This window comes from Triturus cristatus, chromosome 7 (assembly GCF_964204655.1).
Source record: "Triturus cristatus chromosome 7, aTriCri1.1, whole genome shotgun sequence".
Taxonomy (NCBI): domain Eukaryota; kingdom Metazoa; phylum Chordata; class Amphibia; order Caudata; family Salamandridae; genus Triturus; species Triturus cristatus.
This window is the reverse complement of record NC_140590.1, coordinates 1,103,572,438-1,103,597,022: the sequence shown is the minus strand read 5'-3', so window position 1 is coordinate 1,103,597,022 and position 24,585 is coordinate 1,103,572,438.

Here is a 24,585-nt window from a genome sequence, read left to right as displayed (position 1 = left end):
TGTTTGGGCCTAATGTGTTAAGCCAATGAAAAAGTTGGCGGTAAAGATGTACGTCAGTTGGGACATGAATGGTGGGATAAAATTGTGACCCGCTGACCTGATCTTTGACAGGCTGCCAAGAGCCAAGGACAAGTCGTTGTGATAACATGTTCATCGACTGTAGGGTCCTATTGAACAATTGTTTGAATTGATACATCGGAGGCATGGGAAAATAATAAGGCAAAATAATAAATGAGCTAAAGGGGAAGGGTTTCGCTAAACAAAGATTTAGTTAAGAAATTAAACATGACAGCATGAGGTGATGACAACTCCTCTGCCCCTGCCCAATCACAGTCCATGATTCACTGATATTTGCAACTTTTGAGGGTGGGACATGCAGAATTGACTAAAGCTGTGTTGTTCGTTGTCGATGCTGAGTGAGGTGTGGGCAATAAAGTAAATATATAAACCTCGGCATTCTAATTCAATTATCATATCAATTCATATAGTTATTTAGCACAGATCAATTCAAAGTACCAGCAGGACAGCAATTCAGGTCTTGCTTTATCAATTTAATGTGAATATATCACAAAATCATAATCACACATTTCAAATTTAAACACAATAGCAGTGTGGTTGGGAACAGACAGCTTGGTGTGGCAATTTTCCTTTTAAGCGTTGAACCAGCAGAAAAGGATTTTCATTGTTTGTATCCACAAAGTATCGAAATCCACAGGAAACAGGAAAAACCCAATTTAAAATATATCACAAAACCCCAGCATGCAGATCCACCGATACACCGTGTTTTTATTACTTATGAGTTTTTTAAAGACAAGAAAATTGTGCAGATAGGTCAAAGGTAACCCATAGTGCAAAATGAATTAAAAAACAGGCAGTGCTCATTGCCCAAGATGATGCTATTGTATCTGATAGAGAGTTATTCAGGAAAGCCCACCACAAGATACTATGGAACTTGTCCAAATAGATACCTTCAGTTGTTGTGTTATATGGGCGACACACAGTATTTGTGTAGAAATGTCCAAGTCTCTAGTATGGTACTCGTCTTTCCTCTGTTAAAATTTCACAACAAGAAGAAAGGAAAAGTTCTATGAGCATTCTAACTCTTAACTTAAAAAATATGAAGTCCCATATATATTGGAGAAACAATGATTTAATGATAAATTACCTAAGTGTATTTAGATTCTCTGTTAAAAAAGAAGACCGCGTCACGTATTTTACTTATTAAATCCACTGGTTATTTATTCTGTGAGATTAGAACAGATATATAATCAATAGTCTATATTTACAAGATTTGATAACCCTGTTTTAGTCTTAAGCTTGTATATATCAATGTCAGTATGCTTGTTTTATATATTTTAACTTATAAAATCAGGTGTGGGCAATAGCTGCTGCTGAGAAGAAAAAGAACAGACCGGAAGATTAATTCCTGGAAGACAGCCTGATTAGATTGGAGATTCGCGGAAGAATATCGAGGAGGGAGAGAGTGCAAGAGAGGGATGCATTCCAGTGTGTCAGGATTCTAGAGAAGTGTAGTAAGTATTTCCCTGTCCTGATACTGTCCTATAGTCTTTGTCTCCTGATTCTTATGTCAGGAAACCCCCACCAGTTCTTTGGCCAGAAGGTTGGTTTTCCCCATTTCACCATTTGGTAAATATTATTCTGTCTTTAATTTGCATATCTTTTTGCAAATGTATGATTTATCACGTCTTTTGTTTCTTCATCCATCACTCCTAATGCATTAATTTGTTAAATGAGTCTACAAATTGAATGTACTTTGATAAATTAATTTTTCTCTCCCATGAAAGTTGATGGAATTTGCACTGTGAATGTGTACAAATCAGCGTTCATATTGACTGAGTTATTAGATCAAATTCATTGAATCTTACCCGGAATCTGTGATTATTTAATCAAGAGTTATAAGATAAATTAATGAATTTGTTAATATCACCATCAACTACTCGACTAATGGTCCATTGACCAAAGGAAGGGTGTTGATCTGTGAAGGTTTGCTAGGCATTGGCTAATCCAGATCAAGGTGAAAATAAAACTTGACCGCAGCCAAATAGTCAGGAAACTTGAATGTGTATATGGGCCCATTTCTGAGGAATTTGCTGATTGTGAAATGTTCTGGCCTTTTGCTGGATCACTAAAAAATGTTTTAACACCATGCCTGCAAAAATAATCTAGCTTCACTGAGCAATAATTGACAGTCATGGTGGATGAAATCATTAGAATAGAGAAACACATTTTTGGGTTCCTAATTCCACAGACTCCTATCAGTAGGGAAATGGAAATGTGAGACCTGATAACCAACAAAGTGAATGCTGTTGGTAACACCTTGCGCACACAGTGAGACTTTAGGAAAAGGTGGAAAGACATAAGGCTGAAGATACGTACAAAGTACAACAGCCACCACTTGGGTGCTCAGAGGACATGTGGTGTCCCTCCCATTACACCATTACAACACTTACCCTGGAGGGAGAAGCTCTTGGCCATCCTGCATACTGAAGGCTTGTCAGGAATAGAGGGGGGAGTGGTAAGTTCAACTTCAGCAGCTACCCATTCTCTATCTAATTACCTAAAATGTAATACTCAAAGTAGCTGAGATGTTGGTTTATCTGTGGAAATGTGCAATGTTCCATATAAGAGAACATGTATTCAACTCCTGGACATGCCACATTAAAGTACATTTCCATTAAATTATCTATACAGAAACCATTATATGTTTTAAAATGTTAATGTAGGGTCCATCCCAAATGCACGTTGCCAAAAGCTATGGTATAGTGATTGTTTGTCAAGTATTGCTAACGTGGGATTGAACTGACTACAACTACCATGAGGCATTTTCACTCCACTTCTAATCAAGATGTTACACTCCTTTTGCCCCTTCTCGCTTGTCTCCCATTTGACAACGATCTTCACTCATCATGGACTGTGCAATGTACAGACAATGCCCACTCAGATATACCTATGCATGCTTTGCTTCATGCTATCCTGGACCCATCAACTGAAACTATTGATGGCAGGAGTGAGACCATAACAATGGTGTACCCCAAATATATGTCAGCCATGAAGAAAATTCAGCTCATTAGGACTGCCAGGTAACCCCTTGACTGTGCACTTCTCTCATGATGAACTATACTACATATGCAAACAAGTTAGGTGTTTGTCTGAATTAGATACAACTATACCATGGAATGAAAAAAATTACATGATAATACTACACTGTGTTGGTAGTTGAGTGTTTGAGCTGTCATGTCTGTCCCTAAAGCTAAAATGCCACATAGCTTCACATCTAATGAGCAGATGCCATCTTAATATTTGATAAATGTCTACACATGTCTAATACCCACTTTCAACTCCATGCTAATAGCTGACAATACTAATCTCTATTTTGTTCCATTCTAGGTACCCATTACTTTTGACACAAACAGCATTGATCTAGATATCTCATATCCGCCAATTACAATGTTTTCCATTTCTCAACAAGTCAATAAAACCAATGCACCGGAACAGCAGTTGGTAACTGAACAGAGTTCTTCTCCTTACCAGCAAGAACCCGTCAGTGATGACAACATTCCTGAAGAAGTGGATGTGGATGATGGACCTGGCCCATCTGTTCAGCCTGGGCAGACACCAATAGTGGGGCTCACTGTGCCCACTACAACACTTTCCACCACAGCTACAACACTGCCAACCACTGCCCCCTCACCTATGCCTCTAGCATAGTGACTGCCATCCTGTGCATCCCATGTCTGGTTTCTGATATGGCTAGCACCACCTCAGTCATGGAGGAACCAGGACCCAGTGGGAGGGTGTAGTCAGGGTCAAGGCCATAGGGCCAGGAGGGGTAGGCATCATGAGAGGGTAAATGTGGGTCCCAAGAGTGAGCCTGCTGAGGACACAGCCACCCAGGCTGCCATCACCCAACTCCTGGGAGTCTAACAAGACTTTCAAAGTGTCATGGACCAGGTTTTGACTGAAACCTGGTAAATGAAGGAGATGCAGCAGAACATATACTAGGAGGTGGCCGGTATCCACATTGTGGTGGCCAGAGTACATACAGAGGTAGCCGGTAAAAACACTGAGGTGGGCGGCCTCTGCACTGATGTGGCCACCCTGGTTGGGATGTAGAGTGATATAAACACCACCATCTGCAGGGCTTTTCCCCCTGAATCTACCCCTTCCTGTGGCCCAGGTATATCCCTACTATCAACATCTGCCACAGAAAGATAGGCCCTGATAGAGGATGATACGCCTGCAAGTGCTTCTGTCTCAGAAGCTCCAGATCCCCCTACTGCCTGTAGGAGGGGACATACATGGAAAAATCTAGGAGCTCAGGATGATAAGAACCCACCATCAACAGGATACCTCGCCCCTAATGTTGGTCTGTGTGTGCTACACATTCACTTTGTTGACTGATCCTGCCCTCTTTTCCCTATCTGATGGGAGGAGTATGTTGGTCTTTGGACTCCAGAACAAAAGGACTCTACTGCAATGGTTCATCCAAAATGGCAGACGATTTCACTTTTTTGTTGTCATTATTTTATTATGTCACTGGCCTTCTCAGGCTTTTTTACTCAAATATAAAAGCACATCACCAATACATTGTCTCCTTTTGTAAAACGCACATATACATTGTGAATTTACTTCCATGTGAATTATGCAATGTAAAAATTAGGGACTTTTGAAAACATGGATATATTGTCATTGAATATCGTCAAAATCAGGCTCACTACCATGTTAGAAAAACACATAGATACAAGTGTCTGAGCTTACAGCATTTTTATTCCATAGTTCAAATCATAGGCTGACATAATGTCAGACACATAGGAAATAAGACATGTTTCATTCACCTAATCACTTTCTGACTCTCACAACATGGAAGGAGGGGATACATCTGACAATATCCCACACAATAGGCAACAACAAACTAGCAGTATTCCGTCAGCTGGAGCCATTTTGACCACCTCACAAAAAGAATCTCACATCAAATCAATAAAGAAACAGACACGTCATTACAACAGTTTCTGACCATAGGGTCTTTCTTTTCAATTCAGTGTTGCTTGCATCTGGTGGAATTCCACAAACAAATGACAGTGATATGCTACAAGTACATTGGCTTACAATGAGGAGACACAGCTAATGTTACATCTAGTTCCTCCATAATGAGCAATAAGCCAATGTAAAGGCTGAATAACATGATATGGGCACAACACAACATTGTGTTGGATCACATGATGGCATACATATTACATTATGACCAAAGCACCACAAGGAACAAGTCCAATGGAAGCCAAGTAACTTCCATCCTCTGACTGTGCAAGCTGTCTTGGTACCTGCTTTGTACATCCAAACTCTGCAAAAGACATTCCCTGGACCAATGCATGTCCACTCTGTACGTCTGAACAGCGTTATATACCAGCTAGTGTCATAGCTTTGAAACGTCCAAATGAAGATGCCATGGTGAAGGTACCCACAACAGACCAACACACAGAGATCAGATAAGAAAACATACATATGCCTAGTGGTCAGAGTATGTGGAGTCCTACTACGTGTAAATCCGCGGAGTCGCAAAAAGACTCTACCATGCCGGAGTTTGCCGGCATGCCCATTTGCGTTGCTTTAGAAATAAGAGTGCGTCTTCATGCTCCAAAATCACATGGGAACGTACTACGTGGTCCTGTAGTCTGCTTGCATTCTGAATCACGCTTGAACAGCACCACCCGGTCTGCATGGGCACAGCCATATTGTTTTTCTGCTCTTTATAATGGTGCTGACCCTAATTTTTAATCTCTTAATCTCTGTGATCCTCTTTCTTCATGACTTTTCTACCCCTAATGTTTACTCTTTACAATAGTGTTCGTCTTTGTTTTGTGTATTTGATGTACTTGTGTTTCTGTGACTTTTTTGACTTATTTCCACTTCTTTCCTTATTTCTTTTTTCTGTGGCTACTCCCTGCGAGAGCATTGGCAGCACTGGGGGAAGGTGCACCGGTGCATGAGGCACATCAGTGAGGTTCCATGCACCATTCAGCAGCTGAGCTGAAGCACTACTGGGCAGACATTCTCGACCAGGAACAGGACCTGCTTAACCTGCTAGGCATCGAAATTCAGGGGCTCAGTGAGTATTAATTGTTGGTTGTGTTTGTGTTCTACAATGCTAAAATAAAAATCCGAATAGCAAGCTGCTCACACTCAGAGGCAAGTTATGTTTAGCAAAATTTATGCTGATAGCTAATTGTGTGATCCAGTTTCTAGTTTCTGCTAGGAAGGTGCCACTACCTGATCGCATTCATCAGACGCTTGCTTTGGCTGATTAATTAACAAGCCATTGCAGACTTTTTCTTCTGTCACTATAGTGACTCACTAATTAAAGCGTTCTTGCTGTGACTTTGTTTATGAAGCTTTTACAGTTGCAGGCTATTTAATTGAATTCAGAGTGATGATGTGAAGTATGTATCTATGCATTGCAAAAAAGGGAGACTGGGTTGGCTCATCAAGGGTGTTGAGAAATGGGAATAGAATAAAATTAAAGATCATTCACTGCAATACATTAGTTCTAAATGCAGTTTTTGTCAAGGAGATTTGTAATATGGATTTAACAACAGTTTATAGACTCAAGTCCAAACTAGAAGAACTTAAGGTGATCTGTTTTAGCCACTGTGTTTGGTTTTCTAAAACATTTTGTGGAGATTATTAACAGAATCACTAATCTATTTTTATTTGTCTTCCTACTTTCTTTCATCAGCACCCAAAGGCAAGAAGAGGGACGATTCGGAGTGTCCGGGGCCAACTGGCCAGCCAGTGCCAACCACCAGTGTCGCTGCCTAGGGCTCTGCAGATCCCAGTAAGCCCTTTTATGATTGTTGTGGACTTCCTAGTCTAGAACTGTAGAATTTTGGGGTACTTATTGGTCTCTTGAAATGTTGTTGCTATCCACCATGATCAGGCCCAAGTAAGCTAGTATTTTACAATTTTTTAAAAATCACCATGTATGTTTGTTCAGAAAGATTTCCTTTTCCTGCTTATTCTTAGCTCTAACAAAGTTCTGTTCATGAGAGTAGTCATTGACATCATGGACCCCCCCCCCCCAATTTAGTGTGCCGCAGACCCATTTATTTATAGTTACAGTACAATACCAGTTTACAATGACAATGCAAAGATACTGGAAAAAAGTATGAGGTGGCACTAGCATTGCATTTGCCACTCAACACCATATGGTTTATATTGACCATAAGTCCGTGCCTGGCTTTTCTAACTTTGTGAACCAACCAATCAAATGCCCAGAGTGATATTTGGAATATACATGCTAACTGAGCTGTAGTGCTGCATTGCTGTTGTATTTGGTATTGCGTATCTGGGACCTAAATTATGTGTAATGTTTTATTCTAGCTACACAGAACATCAGAGTTGCCGGCTCCAGCGTTGCTGCAAGAGGAGATGTGATGGGCCCATTGCAGGGGGAGAAGCGGCAGCAGGGACAGGCTCTGGTAAATCACATACATCTTGGGCAGTCAACCTTGAATCTGGGGAACTGGGTTTGAGTCTCGGCAATGATGCTGAAGATCCTGCGATTCTGGGCAAATCACTTAGGGGTCCATTAGGATCCGCCATCCTAACGGTGCTGGGACCGGCAACCAGTGGTGCTGTGATCCTGCACTGGCAATTAGGATGCGACTGCCACCCCGGCGGTCGCATCCCGCATATTCAACATTGTGGCGGGCGGTACTGTAAGGAGCAGCCGCCACAATGTTGAATATGCATGTTGTGCATTGGCATGCACAACGTGACAGGCACTGCGAGGTGCCTGCCACCTTTTCCATGCCAATGTAAGTGCAGCCCCTCACCTCCCTGGGGGCCCACAATGGGCCCCCAAAGTAAAAACCTCATGCTTTTCCACTTTCCATGGCGGAGTCTCTGCCATGGAAAGGCATTTTACCGCACTCATCATAATATGGATGGCAGTGCCTGCAAGGCACCGCCACCATATTATGGGCCTTTTCCGCCTAGTAGCCAATCATGACGATGGCCTACCAGCGGAAAAGCGGCGGATGGTCTTTCTGTCCACCGCGGTACCCCCGCCATGCTAATGTGGTTGGGGTAAAAGGCCGTCCGGCGGGGTGTTTTGGCAGGTGGATGGCCACCGCCGGTTGGGCGGTGGCGATCCGCCAGCTTTGCTAATAGGCCCCTTATTCTCCCCGTGCCTAACAAAAAAATTAACGTTTCCTCATGTAACCCAACTAGTGCTATGTAAAGCGCTCTGATTCACGATTCAGGTTTGCGCTATATAAAACTCCGTAAAATAAAATATATGAGTGAAATGATGGGTGGGCCATTCTTGGAATGTGCCACATTTAATCATACAATACCTATGTGAAGTGATTCTAGGAGAACATATATCATGGTTTAGTGTAATAAATTAATATACACTTGTTAAACTTTTTCCCTTTTGAATTGAACCATAACTGAATAAGCTCAATATGAGGAATCAATGATCACTGTAGTGGCCCCTCTATTATATATATAAAAAAGCTCTACCCTACCTGTCTAAGACTCTAGTCCCTCTACCCTACCCTCAGCAGTAGAGAAAATCAAGTTTCCTTCCCTTGGTTACTGGCCAGCGAATGAATTTGTTGGAAATATGTGGTGGTGGGCGAGGCCACAGAGTAAAGTGGGAGTAAATGCATGATTTGATTTCAAGTTTTTTATATGGCATACACAGTGACGAATGTGCCAAATAAAATCTATATAATCCATTCCTTTAACTGTAGTGCAGTCATTAGATTAATTGAACTCATCGTCTACTTACAGCAGAAAGGATAATTATCTGCATTTCATACATGAGGTGTGTGACTGATGTAGTATCTTATTTATTATTCATCAGCCTCTTTGGAGACGGGGTAGAAAGAGAAATGCATTTGGCGAAGAGTAGGGCTACTGGAATTAAAAATAGATAATTGTTAACTACAACCGCAACTAGTTGCAAACTAACGGCAATGAGAAGAAAAAAAAAAATCTAAACACTATCTTTTTAATCCTGTAATGTTATTCTTTCCTGTTACTTTTATGCCACATAGTCACTGCTTTTTTATGTTTGCCAACATGTGTGGGTAAAATAAAACATAAAATTGGCCTGGAAATTCTCCTAATCATAATCATCACATCAAATAATTTCAGTGGCCCTATAGGATCAGCAATCTCCGACTACTGTCCCACCCAGTTATTTATAACATTTGTTTGCACAGGGCATTTTTTACAATTTATCTTTTTTGTTTTTCTCAATATAGCTGCTCCTTCTGGTCCATCCGAACCACCCAACAGGAAGGAGAGACCAGCCTGTTTGTGGCAGCAGAGCATGGAGCGTATCCAGTAGGAATACCGGTGGCTGGTGGTCCTGGAAGAGGAAGAGGAAGAAATCAACATACAGAAGACGAACCCCAGTGCAGCCGGTTCTCCTCAGCCTATAGCCACCCAGCCATCCCATCACCAGCGCCACCACCGGTCAACTGCTGCTGCCCCACCATAATGGCAACAGGCCATTACTGCGACATATCCTGCAGTGGCTGGACTCAATCTAGGGCCAGCTCATCTCAATGGAGCAGAGCATGGACCATCTCTAGACCAACATCCATAATGCCCTCTTTTAGCCCTTTTAAATTTTTTGTTTTGGTGTGAGGTATTTGTTGGGGCATGAATATATTTGCAGCAATAACAGAACTTTACAAGAGAGGTCCCACTTCCAGTTCCACCCAGGTGAGCTCTAACTGTAGGATTGTTCTGAATGATTGATTGATTATTGATTGATTATCTATCGTAGACAACTAAGTGGAAGTAGAAAAACTCAGTAAGTGGGCTGAATATTTATAAAAGATGTATAAAGAATTGACACCACCTGAGTACTACATGATGATGCTAACACAATGAGAATGCCTGATTGTGCTAAGATAGACAAAATAGAAATACTAGTCAGTGTTAGCTTATGTGGAGCTAGCAGTATTACTCGTGAATTCCACAAGTTATCAAATATGGACTCAAAGTCTGGAGTCGACTAACCCTGGGCATAGTTCGCCTAGTCGCGCTTTGCGAAGCTTCGCGAAGATGTACTTGCACTACGCGAGCTACGCGAAGCTTCGTGAGCTTGCGTAGTTGCTTGGGGCGCCCGTTCGCGATGGATTTTTCTTGGTCGGGAGCGCGGTGAGCGTGTTCGGGGAGCTGTTTGCATGCTTGGGGGATATATCTCACGATCTTACCCATGCGGTCGCCAATGGGCGTGGCCATCTTGATTTTCAATTGTCCCGCCCGCTCGCGATGCCTTATTTACTGTTCCGGGTCGCGGATAGCGTGTTCGCGATGTGCATTGACTTGTTAAGGAGCGCATTTTACTTGTTCGCGATGAATAGTGCATGTTCGCGAGAAATATCGCGCAAAATTACCCACGCGGTCGCGAATGGGCGCGGCCATTTTGTTTTTCACTCTATGCTATGGTTCTGGGCCTACTTTTCTATCCTCCCTTTATCTTTGCAATCCTTTGTCTTTAAAGCATGTTTTCTGACTTTTTTTAGTTATCATCTATCTCTCTCTTTGCCTAAGTTTATGTTTTGCATTTTATTTCTACTTTTACTGTGTTTTTTTAACTTTTATAAAGTTCTTTCTTTCTTCTTCCCCCTAACTTTTTTTTCCCCTTCTAACTTATCTTTTCCGCCACCCACCCACCCCAGAACCATGGCCATGGGCACAGGTAGTGCCAAGGGCAAGGGACCTGCAGGAGCAGCAGACAAGGGCCGCCTGCCTTGCGGCAGAATGCGTCCTGCAGGGGTGCAGGCCCGGCAACTGTTTGGGGAGGAGGAGGTGGCCGCCCTTGTTTTTTTCATCCAGCGTCACCTCCCCTTGACCGTGGCAGCAGACGGCAGGCCCGGCTCCGGGTACGCTACCCAGGAGAGGCACCGTCGGTGGGCGAAGGGGTGCCGGGCAGTGTTCCGGTCCTCTGGGGTCTGGCGCACCCACAATCAGCAAGCCCACCGGTGGTCCGACATCCTGGACCGGGAGCAGGACCTGTTGGACCTGCTAGGTGTCGATGTCATCGGGCTTGGTGAGTAACTTATTGTGCATAAATTAAATTTGACGAACAACAAGATTACTGCTGCGTGCCAAGCGTTGCTGGTAAATTACGTTCCAAAAAGCAAAATCTTCTTTGATTTAAGGACCCAGGTGCTCGGTTGTACTCTTACTTGTTTGCAACTTAGTTTGCGCTAGCTTGTGCTGATTATGTAAGAGAACTGAAGTTAGGTAATGCGATTTGCTAGAGAGACTCTAGTCCTTCCATTGTCCTACTGTGAAATAGTGGTGGATGGATATTGGATACTAGGTTTAGTTTGTTAGTATTAGTTAATAATTATTTTATGCGGTCTGCGTGACGCCTCCTCGTTCACTGAGTGCTGCTTACCCCAGTCCTCCGTAGAACCTTTTGTACTTTGTTTAGTGAGTGGTAGGCTTAGCATGGTCAGTCAGTAGCAGAACTAGATCAGAATCATGCAACCAACCCACAATTTGTTGTATGTATGTATGCACAAATGTATGCATTTGTCCTCCATCTCATCTATGCATTTGATGGCTGAAAAAAATGGAAATGCAGACTTAGTGAACAATTGGCCCATCTGGAATAGGTGGTGTAGGTCAGGTGGTACTTACTAGGCTTCATATTGTAATCAGAATGATTATGGAACACTGGAGTGTTCATAAATAAGTAGACAATCCGTGAATGCAGGAAGAAGCCAGTAGTCGATCCATCTGATTAGATTGGTCAATTTTATTGCAATTGTTGTTTCCTAAAATGTTGTTTGACTTATTTTTCCAAATGATTTATTAATATTTGTTTCACAGCACTCCTTAATGTTTGTCTCTATCTTTATTATATTTTACATGATCATCAGCACCACCCAGGGGCAAGAAGACGGGGTCGGAGTCGGCGGGGGAACCACAGGACCGCTCCTCTACCGAGGCTCCTGCTGCTGGCCCCAGTAAGTCCTCCAGTGGTTATATTGACATTTATATTTCCCTAACTTTTACTGCATCTTTTTTTTCCGAACTATAAATTATGGTTCCACTTTCTAATTCTATTTTTTACAAAAGCTTACTTCTTTGACCTTGACTATCTGTTTCCAAATTCTGTTTCTCCCTGCCTCTAACTAAGTTGCTTCTAACTGCCTCTGCTATGACTCTCTGTACTACTACTACTACTATTACTATTATTACTCTGTCTGTAGCGAAGCTTGCACAGTTGCCCACTCTTTATTGAAGGTTTTCTTTGGAATAATAAAACTCTGATTGACCAATAGCTCTAGCCACTGTGTCCTCCTGTCCTTTGGGTTGTCCTCTTCTAGTCTTCTCAATGTTGACGCTTTGACAATTACCACAAATACTACATGATACTACTATTGTCTAGTGATTCTGCAGAGCCACATACAGAACTATGCACAACAAAATAGGGTGTTGGTGATGGGAGGTTTGACCTTACTGATCAAACCTCAGTCCGAAGAACCCACGATCCCCTGACCGACTAGCTATAGTGTCTCACATTAGGGTCCCACTCCCGACCCCCCCACGAAGAAGATACACAATGTTGATGATCACTGAGACAGACAACCCAGAACATAATAACACCATTTTGCTCACTCACTTGTGTAAGTCCACCCCACCACACCACATACCACAGAGTCTATGTGTAAGTTCAAAAGGTTTATTTGAAACAAGTAACAAACTCTGTACATCGTTAATATGAAATTTAGTTTCCTACAGCCATAGTCAATAAGCCAGCAAAAAGCCTAAGATTAAAACAGTAAACATTTACAAGTGCATGACAACAAGAACAAGAGCCAAGATCTTTTGAATTCTGGAAGACCCCTCACCGTAGAAATACTGGCTACATCATCTTGCATCATAATAAGCTCTGTAAATCTCTGGTTTGTAGAAGGGAATCTTCCGCCTATTATATGAGAAAAATGCTGCGCGTTAGCCGTTAGATAGTATACTGGTGAATGCAAGCATTTTGCAGTCATGGCAAAAAGTGTAACATGTATGTGATGGCTAAGCAATATAGGACTAAACAAACTCAATAAGTGGGTTGTTTTTCGACCTCCTCACTTGTACGCAACAGTCAAGTGGCCTCAAAGGCGTCTACTGCACATGTCATCATCATTCACAGCTTTATTTCGGTTAAAAACCATAAAAGCACAGGTATATAGTACAAAAATACAATGATAAAAATTCATAGTACATACTCAGCCATAATACAATACATAAAATAGTTAAAATATGCTTAGAAAACAATATCGACAATAAAAACAGTTAGTGACCAGGAAGAGGAACAGTAGATCTATAAATAGAACAACATAATGCTACACATGGTTTGCCTTAATCATTACATTTCTTGCGAACCACATGGAGAGAAGAAAGCTCGAAGTGGCAAAGACAAACACAGGGGTCGTATCAAATTTTAATAGTCTAAAGACTTCCCTGTAATCCCTAAGACCTCTTAAATTGCAAAGGAAAATGATCCATTTAAATCGAGCCCTGTTATAGGAGGGACAGAAAAGCAAAACATGCACATGAGTCTCCTCTACATGCTCGCAATCAGGGCAAGGGCACCACCTGGATGACGAAGGCATCCATTTGTTTGTCAAAGCCCTCAAAGGTAAAGATCCGTGTCTGAACTGAAGATACAATTTTTTTCTAGTGAGGGCCGGATGTCATCTAAAAACTTTTCAAAAGCATAATAGTCCTTCACCTCCAAGAATTTAAGAGACAGCCTGCCCTTGCTAGAGTCCAGATCTCGGAGATTCAGGTGATGCTGTTTAAGAACACCACCCAATGCCCTCTTGCTAGTCAGAGGGCAAGATGTTTCTGGTGAGGTCCACAAATCTTCCCTATGTATATCGTAGCAGAGTTGTTTGACATGTTTAAGCCACGCAATTTTGCCCGATCCCCTTATAGACAAAGGGTCGACTAACTCCTCCTTGTAGCTTAATAACTCTGTGTTGACCAAAGTCTCCTCCAGTAAAACAGAGGTCGATGAAGAATAGTCTCCTGGATAGGACACAATCCCAAATCCAATCTTAAGAGGATCAAAGGGGTACTCTTAGGGAGGTTTAGAAGACGTCTAATAAAATTATTTTCGGTAACGGACATAGAGCTGGCATTAACATGACCCCAGAGCTCTACACCGTATAATGCCGCTCCCCTAGCCTGAGCCCTATATATTTCCACTGGGGGACCCACGGATTTGTAAGAACATTCATTAAAAACCTTTAAAATTCCACCTGATGATTGTATTAATTTAAGATTAGCCTTGACCATATGGGAATCCCACTCCATCCTGTCATTCATAGTAGCTCCCAAATAATCAAATGTGGAAACTTTCTCGAGAAAACATCCCTCCAAATGTGGACAGGGATAGGTTGATTGTTTGGGGGGTGTCGTACCTGGTCAGTTGTGAGCTGAGGTCTCCTGCCCTGTGACCTGTGACTTCGGGAACTTTGTCTGCAGCCTGCCTGCCTGTGCACTGGTCTCCCTCCCGCTGCCGCGCTTGCAACGCCCGCGGAACCGGCAAGGAGGGGGATTACAATTCCCAGCAGCACCTGGTGGGGCAGGGCGGAAGCGCACGCCCACTGGACGCGCCTGGAGGCGCTACAAATTGGAGCGCGCCCTCCGCGTCGCGGGACCGCGCGCGGGCAGCGCCGGGCTGAGCCCAGGCAGAGGGCGGGCCGCCTGTGGCCGTCCGGGGCCGACCAGGCCGGGCTGGGCTCTCCCCTTGATATTAAGTGCTAAAAGTAAGTTGTTGCAGTTACAGTTCCCGGACTATTGACATTTGTGCAATCTTTGACTGTCGTTGCTTATTGACCTGTCTGGTTCTGTGTTAAATGGCTGGAAAGGGGAGGCGTCTCAACCCCACAGTGGCTGGGACTATGGACCAATTCATTACTCGCGCTGTCTCGGTATTGGAACATGAAATAGCCATTACTGAAAGACGCCTTTCGATTGATCCCTCGCTTGACAGGCACTCATCATTGGGCCCGCTAGCTCTTGTAAAATCCCCAAATACTCTTAGAGAGCAGCTGCGGGGGGAGGTAACACTACTTTCAACGTCTGATTCCTCTCAGCGACTGTTATCTTCACCCGGGAGGTCGATAGATCTCGCAGTTATGACGGATGTAGTGCTAGAGGAGGAAATTGTACCTACGCCCGTGCCCAACGTTCCCCATGCTCCCCATCCCCAGACTAGAGCAGGGGCTAGATCTATTACATCTACCAGATCAGTCATTCAGAAAAGGAAAAGGGGAGGGGCCATGGATGGCGGCAGGCTGGCGAAAATACCCAAAGCATCTAAAAACACGGTACCTCCCGACATCTCAAGCACTAGCGCCCATCCCTCCATGATCGACTCCAGTACACACGTGCCCCTTTTATCTGATACTAGCAACACAGTCTCTCAGTTAGAACGAATTGTTTGATCCTTAATTTCCCCATTATTCGAAAGGATCGAAAAGGTGGCAACAAATGTTGATAAATTGGAACAATCTATCCTGGATAACTTTTGTTCGCTAAAGAATGTTGTTAAGCAGTGCACTAGGGATATATCTAAAACTAATTGCACCCATGAAGCAAACTCTACCTTTGCTGTCCCATCCTCACTTGGCATACCTCCCGCCCCTGTTCCAACTACTACAGGTATTGGTTTAGGCATAGATCCAACTATGCCACTTCCAAATACCCAACAACCACTACGGCGGGAGGGAGTTCTACAAAATAATCAGCACCCGAGGCGGGAGGGTCGGCCAAGCAAAGCACCCATGGGCACTAACACTATGAATTTAGAAAACCCGAGTACGACTGTTGATATAGCCCTCCCAGGTAATGCATCCAGCCCACTCTCGACCCAAATACATCTACCACTAGAATTCTTTCCCTATGTTGTGGTATTAACGGGTGTCCCTGAACTCCCCACCAACAAAAATGAATCTTTTGAGCAACTAAAAAATAAAGTAAGTCACTGGCTCAACATCCATAGACCAATCCCGAATGAATTGAATGGTCGGATTCTTTTCATTAGAAGGGTTCAATGGATATGCTCCCAACCTAAAAACATCCAAGGAGATTGCATTATTGTCAATTTCAAAGACCCACGCCTCTCTAGGTTCATTACTGACCACATACCCTACAGACCTAGATCTGGAATAGAGGCCCACAACCTGAACTATTTCTACACTCGAGATTTTTGTCAATGACAACTCCATAGTATGACAATCCCCTTACCTCTTAAGACACTGAGGGCAAACGATAGCATATCCATAGATGCCCAGGCGGTTACTTCTCTGGCCCCGCTAGGACCACACACATCACCCAGAGCCCTATTGCCGTGTCCACCCGTGCTGAGTGAGAGGGCAAATGCACTTAGACAGACTATTGTGCACCACACCACACAGCCTAGTAACTACTCTGGCACCCTCTTGTCTTGGAACTTGGCTGGCATTAGCACTAAATTTGACTCACCTGAATGGGTTAGCTTTGTTAACAACTATGATGTCTGCCTATTACAGGAAACATGGTCCTCTGAGGCCCGGTTCATGCCGGGATACTTGAATTTTTACGTCCCAGCAACTAAAGGGCCGAAAGGCCGTCCATCTGGTGGACTAATTATTTGGGCTCGCCAGGATTTATTTTCACGCGCTATTGTGATCGACACTGGGTCCCTGGATATTCAATTAGTGAGACTAGCTTTCGATCACAAGGGCACTTTGGATATTTATAACATCTATCTTCGGGGAACGAAAGGGAAAAAGTGAAGGGAGTTGGACATTCTATCTACACTTATAGAATCTAAATCGTGCAACAGGGACTTGATCGTAGCTGGGGACTTTAATGTTACTTTCGAACCCCTTCTAGATTCAGACTCCGAATGGGGTTTCGACCCCGATGAGGACCGACAATGGGGTATCCCAGTACTCTTGCTACCCCCTATTAAAAGGTAGTCTATGGTAGCAGTTCAGGTAAACGCACTTTGCCTAGAAAGCGGCCTACGGGCACTGAACGGAAGAACAAAAGGAGACAAGCTGGGAGCACCCACCTTTGATAATGGCCGTTCAGCTAGCAGGATTGATTATGTCCTTTGTTCTTTGAGGCTGTGGTGCCATCCTATAGATATGGTGGTGAAGCCTAGATTAGAAAGTGACCACAACCCCATTTGTGTTTCTCATAGATGGTGGGGTAAACCCCGCTCATTGACCAAGGAACCTACTTTGGCTCCCTCGATGTGTGTGCCAACAAATGATATGCGGAGGCTAAAATGGACTTCAGTAAAGACTAATGTCTCAGTAATGGCTCGTATCAATACTAATCTCTCTGCAACCAATGCGAACCTTGAGGAAATTTTGAAAACTAAAGACCAAAATGTGCAAGCAACTAGAATACATGAGTCATTTTTCGAGGGTCTACGTGCCTTCTTCTTCACGCAATCAAGAAAGGGTACCAAGCCACCGTCTAAGCAACCTAGGTGGTATGACAAACAATGCAAAAGTGCAAGAGGCACTTTGGCTCAAGCCCTCTCTAGTGGGAGTATTCCTCTCATTCAATCTGCTAGATCTGCTTATAAGAAAAGCCTCGCCCAAGCAAAAAGAAAATGGGACAAATTGTTCTGGCTTGACTTGAAGGAGGCTTGCTATGCCCGGGACACCAGACTGTTTTGGAATGTGTTAAAGTGGGGCAGAGGGGGCTTGCCTGAAAACCCCTCAAACCACGTCACTCAAGAAGATTGGTTGGCGTATTTCAAACCCCAATATGCACGTGACCCCCAATATAGAAATTTGGGCTCAATTCCATATGTCTTTTATTCGTCCGGGCCCTTTAGTTCTAATGACGTTTTAGCCGCTTTGTCTTGTGTAGCCGCAGGGCGGGCCCCTGGCTTGGACGGTGTTCCATCTGATCTTTTCCTTGACAACAAAGCTTTCTGGAGCAAGTACATCACTCTAATTGCGAACGCTGTGGCTGAAGGTGCCCCAGTACCTAAATCCTGGGGGGGTGCTATCATAATCCCAATATATAAAAAGGGTGATAAAAGCCTCCCAGGGACTTACAGGCCCATCAGCCTAATCAACACAATCCAAAAAGTCATTGGGAGGATGGTAATGAATGAGGTACTCATTTGGATCGAAGCTAACAAGATCCTTTCTAGTCTCCAAGCGGGCTTTCGCAAATTCACCAGCACCGTGGATCAGGTGTTCCGCTTTAAGCAATTGCTCTGGAAGGTTGTCGTACTAGGCAAAGGCAGTCTCTACGTCACTTTTGTTGATCTAAGAGCTGCCTTTGACCTTGTCCCCCGAGAGCAACTCTGGAGAGTTCTCGAAAAGCTTGGTTTACCCCTGGAGCTCTTGACTCTAATCAGGAGACTGCATGAGCCTAACTTCGCAAAATTACAATGGGACGGCCCGGGGGAAACAACCCCCGAGTTTCCTGTTGAGCGAGGTGTGCGTCAAGGATGCGCCGTGGCCCCAACACTTTTTTCTTTGTATATTAACGGAGTAGTTGATTATATGCTTCAAGCTAACACCGACGCTCCCAAGTTGGCAGGAGCCCCTATACCAATATTAATGTTTGCCAACAACACCCTTTTCGTGTCTAAAACCCCGTGCGGCATGCAAAGGGCTCTGTCAATTTTTGAAAACTTTTGCAAAGATCATGGCTTGGAGGTCAATGTGTCAAAGACTAAGCTTATGACAGTCAACCCACACCCAAGTTATAGAACTGGTAAGCTCATAATGAACGGCCAAATTCTGGAGGAGGTAACAAACTTCACCTACTTGGGCATTCATGTGTCCCACAATAATCGGTGGAACAGACATTTAGAATTGTCCACGTTGAAACTCACCCAGATTACGGGAACGCTGGTCAAAGAGCATAAAAAATCTTTTACTAAACCGGTCAAATCAGCGTTACAAGTATATGAGGCAAAGGCCCTAAACTCAGTCCTGTATGGGGCAGAGCTCTGGGGTTTTGATGCTTTAACATCCCTAACAGCCGTTGAAAACAAATTTTTTCGCTACATTACTGGCTTACCACAAAGTACGCCAATGGTCCCATTGCGTTACGATCTAGGTAGAAAGGCCATTAAGGACCTGGCCAATCTCCGTCCGGTTTTATACTGGAGGAGACTATGGACTACACCTGAGCTCCGATCTTACGCAATGGGTATCATGGACGTAATTCAGGTTGACAAGTTCCATAAGATAGGGTGGCTAAGGAACCTCCGCGAATCTTTAAAAGCTCTGGGGTTGGTAGGCCTATGGAACGATCCAGTTGTTGCTGAGTTTCCTGCCAAAAAGCTATTGAAAACATTATACTGGGAACAGGTAACTCACAGGGTGTGGGGCGCTTCTACTTCCTCCACGATGACCAGCCATTTTTTAGAGGCAAAGGTCACACCTCTTTTAGAACCTTTTTGGGATCTGATCACCTTGCCAAGGGATAGGAAACTCTATTTTCAACTTAGAGCAGGTTCCCTTCCACTCAGGGCCCTAACTAGTGTGTGGTTTGGTGCAAGCACATGTTCCTGCCCTGTTTGTGGTGCCAAAGAAGAAACTATCGCCCACTTTCTGTTCGTTTGCCCTGTATACGCTACTCCTAGACGTCATTGGCTCTCTCCTCTATGTAAATTACTGGGCACAAGGAGTTCTGCCGTAGCTATTAGAATCCTACATACAAGCACTTTACCAGTCCATTCAATAGTCTTAGCCAAATACCTAGGGTGGGCATGGTCTCTCAGACTTAAAGCCCTTCAGCGCACTGAGAAGGCACATAGGTAGGGCCTTAAATCCCGCTATAATTCCGCTACCATTAGTTTGTTATCCCCGTTTTAATCACTGCTCTTATTATTGATGTGTATTGTACATCATCTTGTCTGCTGCAATGTTTAATATCTCTCTTATTTACAAATTTTATCTATTTATTGGAAAGATTTTATATTATCAAGTGATTGTGATATTTTATAACTGTGTTTTGTTTGTGTCTTGTATGAATTACTTTTAATTCGAATAAAGACTATGATGATGATGATGATTGTTTGGAATTAAAAACCATATATTTGGTTTTAGAAAGGTTTATTTCCAAATTTCTCGAAGAGCAGAAAGAACAAAAGGCCTCCAATGTTCGCTGGGCTCCCATTGGAGATTTTGAAAGTAGGAGGGTGTCATTAGCGAACATTAGGGCCGGTATTCTGCGTGCTGCTAAAATCGGGGAATCAAGATCCTTTGCCTCCAAAAGATGAGTAATCAAACCATTGATGAATAGAGTGAACAAGGTGGGGGCCAACACACACCCCTGCCTAACACCCCTGTCCACCGGGAAGGGCGCAGAGAGCTCACCATTCCTACCGTAGCGAACCCTTGCAAACGTTCCAGAATGGAGTCGCTTGAAGAGGTCACAAAGGTAAGAGGGGGTACCCATCTTGAGTAGGATTAACCAGAGCTTATCCCTCTGTACCAGATCAAAAGCGGATCTAAGATCCACAAAGATCAGGTAAAGAGAACCCTTCCCCAAGAACACCGTTTTCCACTGTACCAACTGCAACCTAAACAGTTGATCAATTGTGGAAACTCTAAGGCGAAAGCCTGCTTGGAAGGACGATAGAATGTGGAATTTGTCCATCCAGCTTTCTAGCCTAGCTAATAAGATTCGATCAAACACCTTTTGGAGGACATCAATGAGACTGATAGGCCGATAATTTACTGGATCTAAAGGGGAGGCCTTTTTATAAATAGGGATGATTTCTGCGCCCTTCCAAGTATGAGGGATAGCCATACCAGAAAGAATTGTGTTATAATATATCATCAGGTATGGAACCCAAACCGTTGGTTCACTTTTAAATAGATCCCCAGGGATCCTATCTAGACCAGGGGCTTTACCAGAAGAAAGACTCAGTAGGGCAGCCTGAATTTCAGAAGAGGTACAGAGAAATGAATCAGAGTCCCCTACTTCAAAAGGGGCTTGGGGAGATGTGGTAATTAAAATAGGTGAAGGTTCAACCACAGTGTCACTTATCGGAACACTAAAAAGGGGCTTAAAGTGCCTCAACCAAGCCTCCTCACTGAGACCAGGTGTTATAGCTGGGGATCCTTCGCTTCTACCACACCTGACTAAGTTCCACAAAGTCCTGGAATCATGACTATCCAGGGCATCCTTTATATTAGCCCACCTGTCTACCTCCCAGTCTTTTTTAGCTATAGATGTAACAGATTTATATAGAGATCTCGCTCCTCTGATGCTATGAGACGTCCCATGTTTCACCTCCCATAGGAGGGCCCGTTTAGCATCCTTACAGCTAGAGTTATGCCAATTGGCTTGTTTCCTTACCCCATTTAGCTTAGATTTTGCCGTGATATAAAAAAAGCTAGCGGCCATTGAAAAAAGTTTGGTGTGGATAGTCTATAAGGCTTCAAAATTTAATGAACCCTGTCCGGCCTCCATAAGAATACATACTTCGGCTAGGTGGGTGACCACCTGTGAATAGAAAGCCGCAATTTTGTTTGGGGTAGACCCACCTGATGGGACGACCACCAGCCACCGCTAATAGGTTGGGTACTGCGGATTGAAGTAATGTCCCTAGGGCTCGAGCTGGATCCAGATGATGTAAGAAGTCCAGACTGAGGAGATTATGGTCACTATCAGCCCTGTCCACTATGGTAAGAGATTTGAGATGGGACCAAAACTCCAGAGAAACCAAGATGTAATCAATGGTTGAACTTTTACCCAGTCTATTATAAGTATGCTTCCCGGGGGTATCTGGGGCAAATCTACCATTGCAAGCTCGCAATGAATTAGATACTATGAGCTTGTTAATCTCAATAGCCAGAGGTGTGAGACGCAGAACAGGGTACATAAGACAATCCTGTATATTCCAGGATAAATCTACCTCAGAAGTAACAGAGGGTATGCCAACCAAGGGTTCAAAGTGGCAATTAAGATCACCACCAATGATCTTATGTGGAAGTGCAGAACACTAAATCAGAAGGTCATTGAGGGCATTAAGAATGGTAAAACCTAAATGTAAAGGAGTGGAGCATAAGTAAATATGAATTACTAGTATCGAAGTACCATCCCCGAACTTCAAAATTATACAAAGAATATCCGAGGATTGGGAATCAATAACACTAACTGTACACCCCAAATGGGTAGCCACCCAAGTACATAGACCCCCCGAGGGACGCCCCCTGGGACCCTGCACAGCCGGGACATTATAAGAAGCAAAACCAACCTTGACCGGGGAAGTCGTCATCCAAGTCTCTTGGAAGAGACAGAGATCGTAATTATCTATCAGAGCCTCCCAGTCGGGGTTGGAGAGTTTGGTACCCAGCCCGCTACATTCCATGACCCTATTAAGGAGCCAGTGTTTGCATCGTCAGAGGAGCTAAGAGATACAATCTCTGAACTTACAGAATGAACTCGATGAGGTGTTGGAGACAAACCTACATCATCATCAGGTATACCAATATTGGAGCCAGAGGGAGTCACAGGTGCTTTAGCGGCACAAACCATAGAAAAACCTCCCTCTGCACTCTCCCCCTCCGACTTGAAGATGTTAGGCCGACCATAGAGTGGACCAGTTGCCCCCACAAAGGGAACTAGTCAAGCCTCGTTGTCCAAACAACCAAAAGAGTTGGCAACGGGAATACTATAGGTAATAATGTGTGGACCAAAATGGGTATTCCTTAGATCGGACCTTGCCAAGTCAACTGGCCGTTGATAAAAATAACTCAGAGGCAAAGGTAAAATTAAACTCTGGGAAGACCGATCATGCCATTCAAGAATAAAACTGGCCACTCTAGGATCCCTGAAATTAATAATAACACAATCCCCTCCTTTATCTTTTTGATTTACTCCCAGCCAACCCACCTTTCGGACGAACAAAATTTCCCCGGTACTCCCTCTTGGTAAAGATCTATAAGTATTCAACCAATGGGTAACCTTGTTCTTCAATTTGTGGTAGGATTCCTGGCGAGCTCCAGACAGGGGGGGAACACCAGTAAGAACCACCTCATATGGCGAAGCCTCCGGAGGTAAATGTGGAAAAAGTGATGGTGGTAGTTGCCCAGTACTATGAACATTCCCATCTTTAAATTGGGGAATAGGAGCACTATCCTCTCTCCTCTTACCCAATGTTGGATTAAAAAGAGTAGAAGGGGGGGGGTCATACTAGGAACAGGTAAAGACAGCCTAGAAGGTAGGGGGGGTCAGGTGCGCTTAGACCTAGAGTGGGAGGGGGTATGTTCATACTAGGTAGTGCCCGTGCCCCACTATCATTAAAACCAGAAGGGCAAGCTGTAGGATTGGTACCTTGATGTCTAGGCGAAAAAGTTACAGTGGGCTTGTGGGAAATCCCACTCCCAGAAGGGGCAGCCAGTTGCCCAAATGGTTTACTGTTAATTAGAGATACCACTCGATCAATCTTACTCATCAGAGTTTTAAATTGAGAAGTGATGAGTGATTCCAGTTGGGTTTGTAAATCAATTAAAAGATGGGTGGCCCATATCGGGGGTGCTAGAGGGGCAGACGGTTGTATTGGACCCGCATTGAAAGATGTTCTGGGTGCAGGGTTATTGGTAGGAGGTTTAGTACATGGCTTAGCCTTTTTTTTTTCCCCCGGGGTTTTTGGGTCCTAGATGTTACTTGGAGATCCTGGGGTAGTGGTGTGGTGTTCGATAGAGTACCCACAGGGCTGTCCACGAAAATGGTTTGGGCACAGGGAAGCTCAGCAAAAGAGGATGCAAGAGACGAAACCAAGTTGTTGTCTATAGGAATAGAAACATTCCCAAGAGTTGGAGAAGAAATTAGACTTGGGGTAAGAGACAAACGTCGCTCAGTATTTTCAATTGCATTTGTCACCACCCCTATAGTTTTTTGCAACATTTTATCAATTGCCGTAAGGCTTGGAAGAGGGGTATTAAGAGGCACATTTTGTCTGGTGCAGGGACAACTAGTCACTATTTTGTTTTTGCCCATTATCTCAAGCCTATTAGTTCTCGGTGTAGCCCGATACCACACTCTCTTGACTGCACATGTCAATAAGCTGGCAGGTATAATTAAATATGCGCCAAAAGAGTAGTAGTCGACATGATGAATCTAAAAGGGTTACACATGGCTCAGGCTAACTTTCAAAAGAGTAGATTAGGACTAGATGATCCTAGGAACCATATCACTACTAGTGTCTCTCTACTGACTGTACTTACTGTCTAGGGCTTATGTATTTTGGATTAACTTTTTTTTCAATGTTCCAAGTGAACGCTATTAAAATAGGGGGATGTTTCCAGGCATCTAAACATTTGTGATGTTTTTTTCTAGGCACACTACCATCCACCAGTGCCGGCGGGGCCAGCAGCGATGCCGCCATTCCGGAGGGGGTAGGAGAACTGGCGGCACCTGCAGGAGAGACAGAGGGGGAACAAGCAGCAGTGGCCGGCGGCAGTAAGTTATATTCATTACTTCTTGACATTACTACTAGATGGAAGTGTGTTCACTATTTCACTGTACTGTGTGACTTAT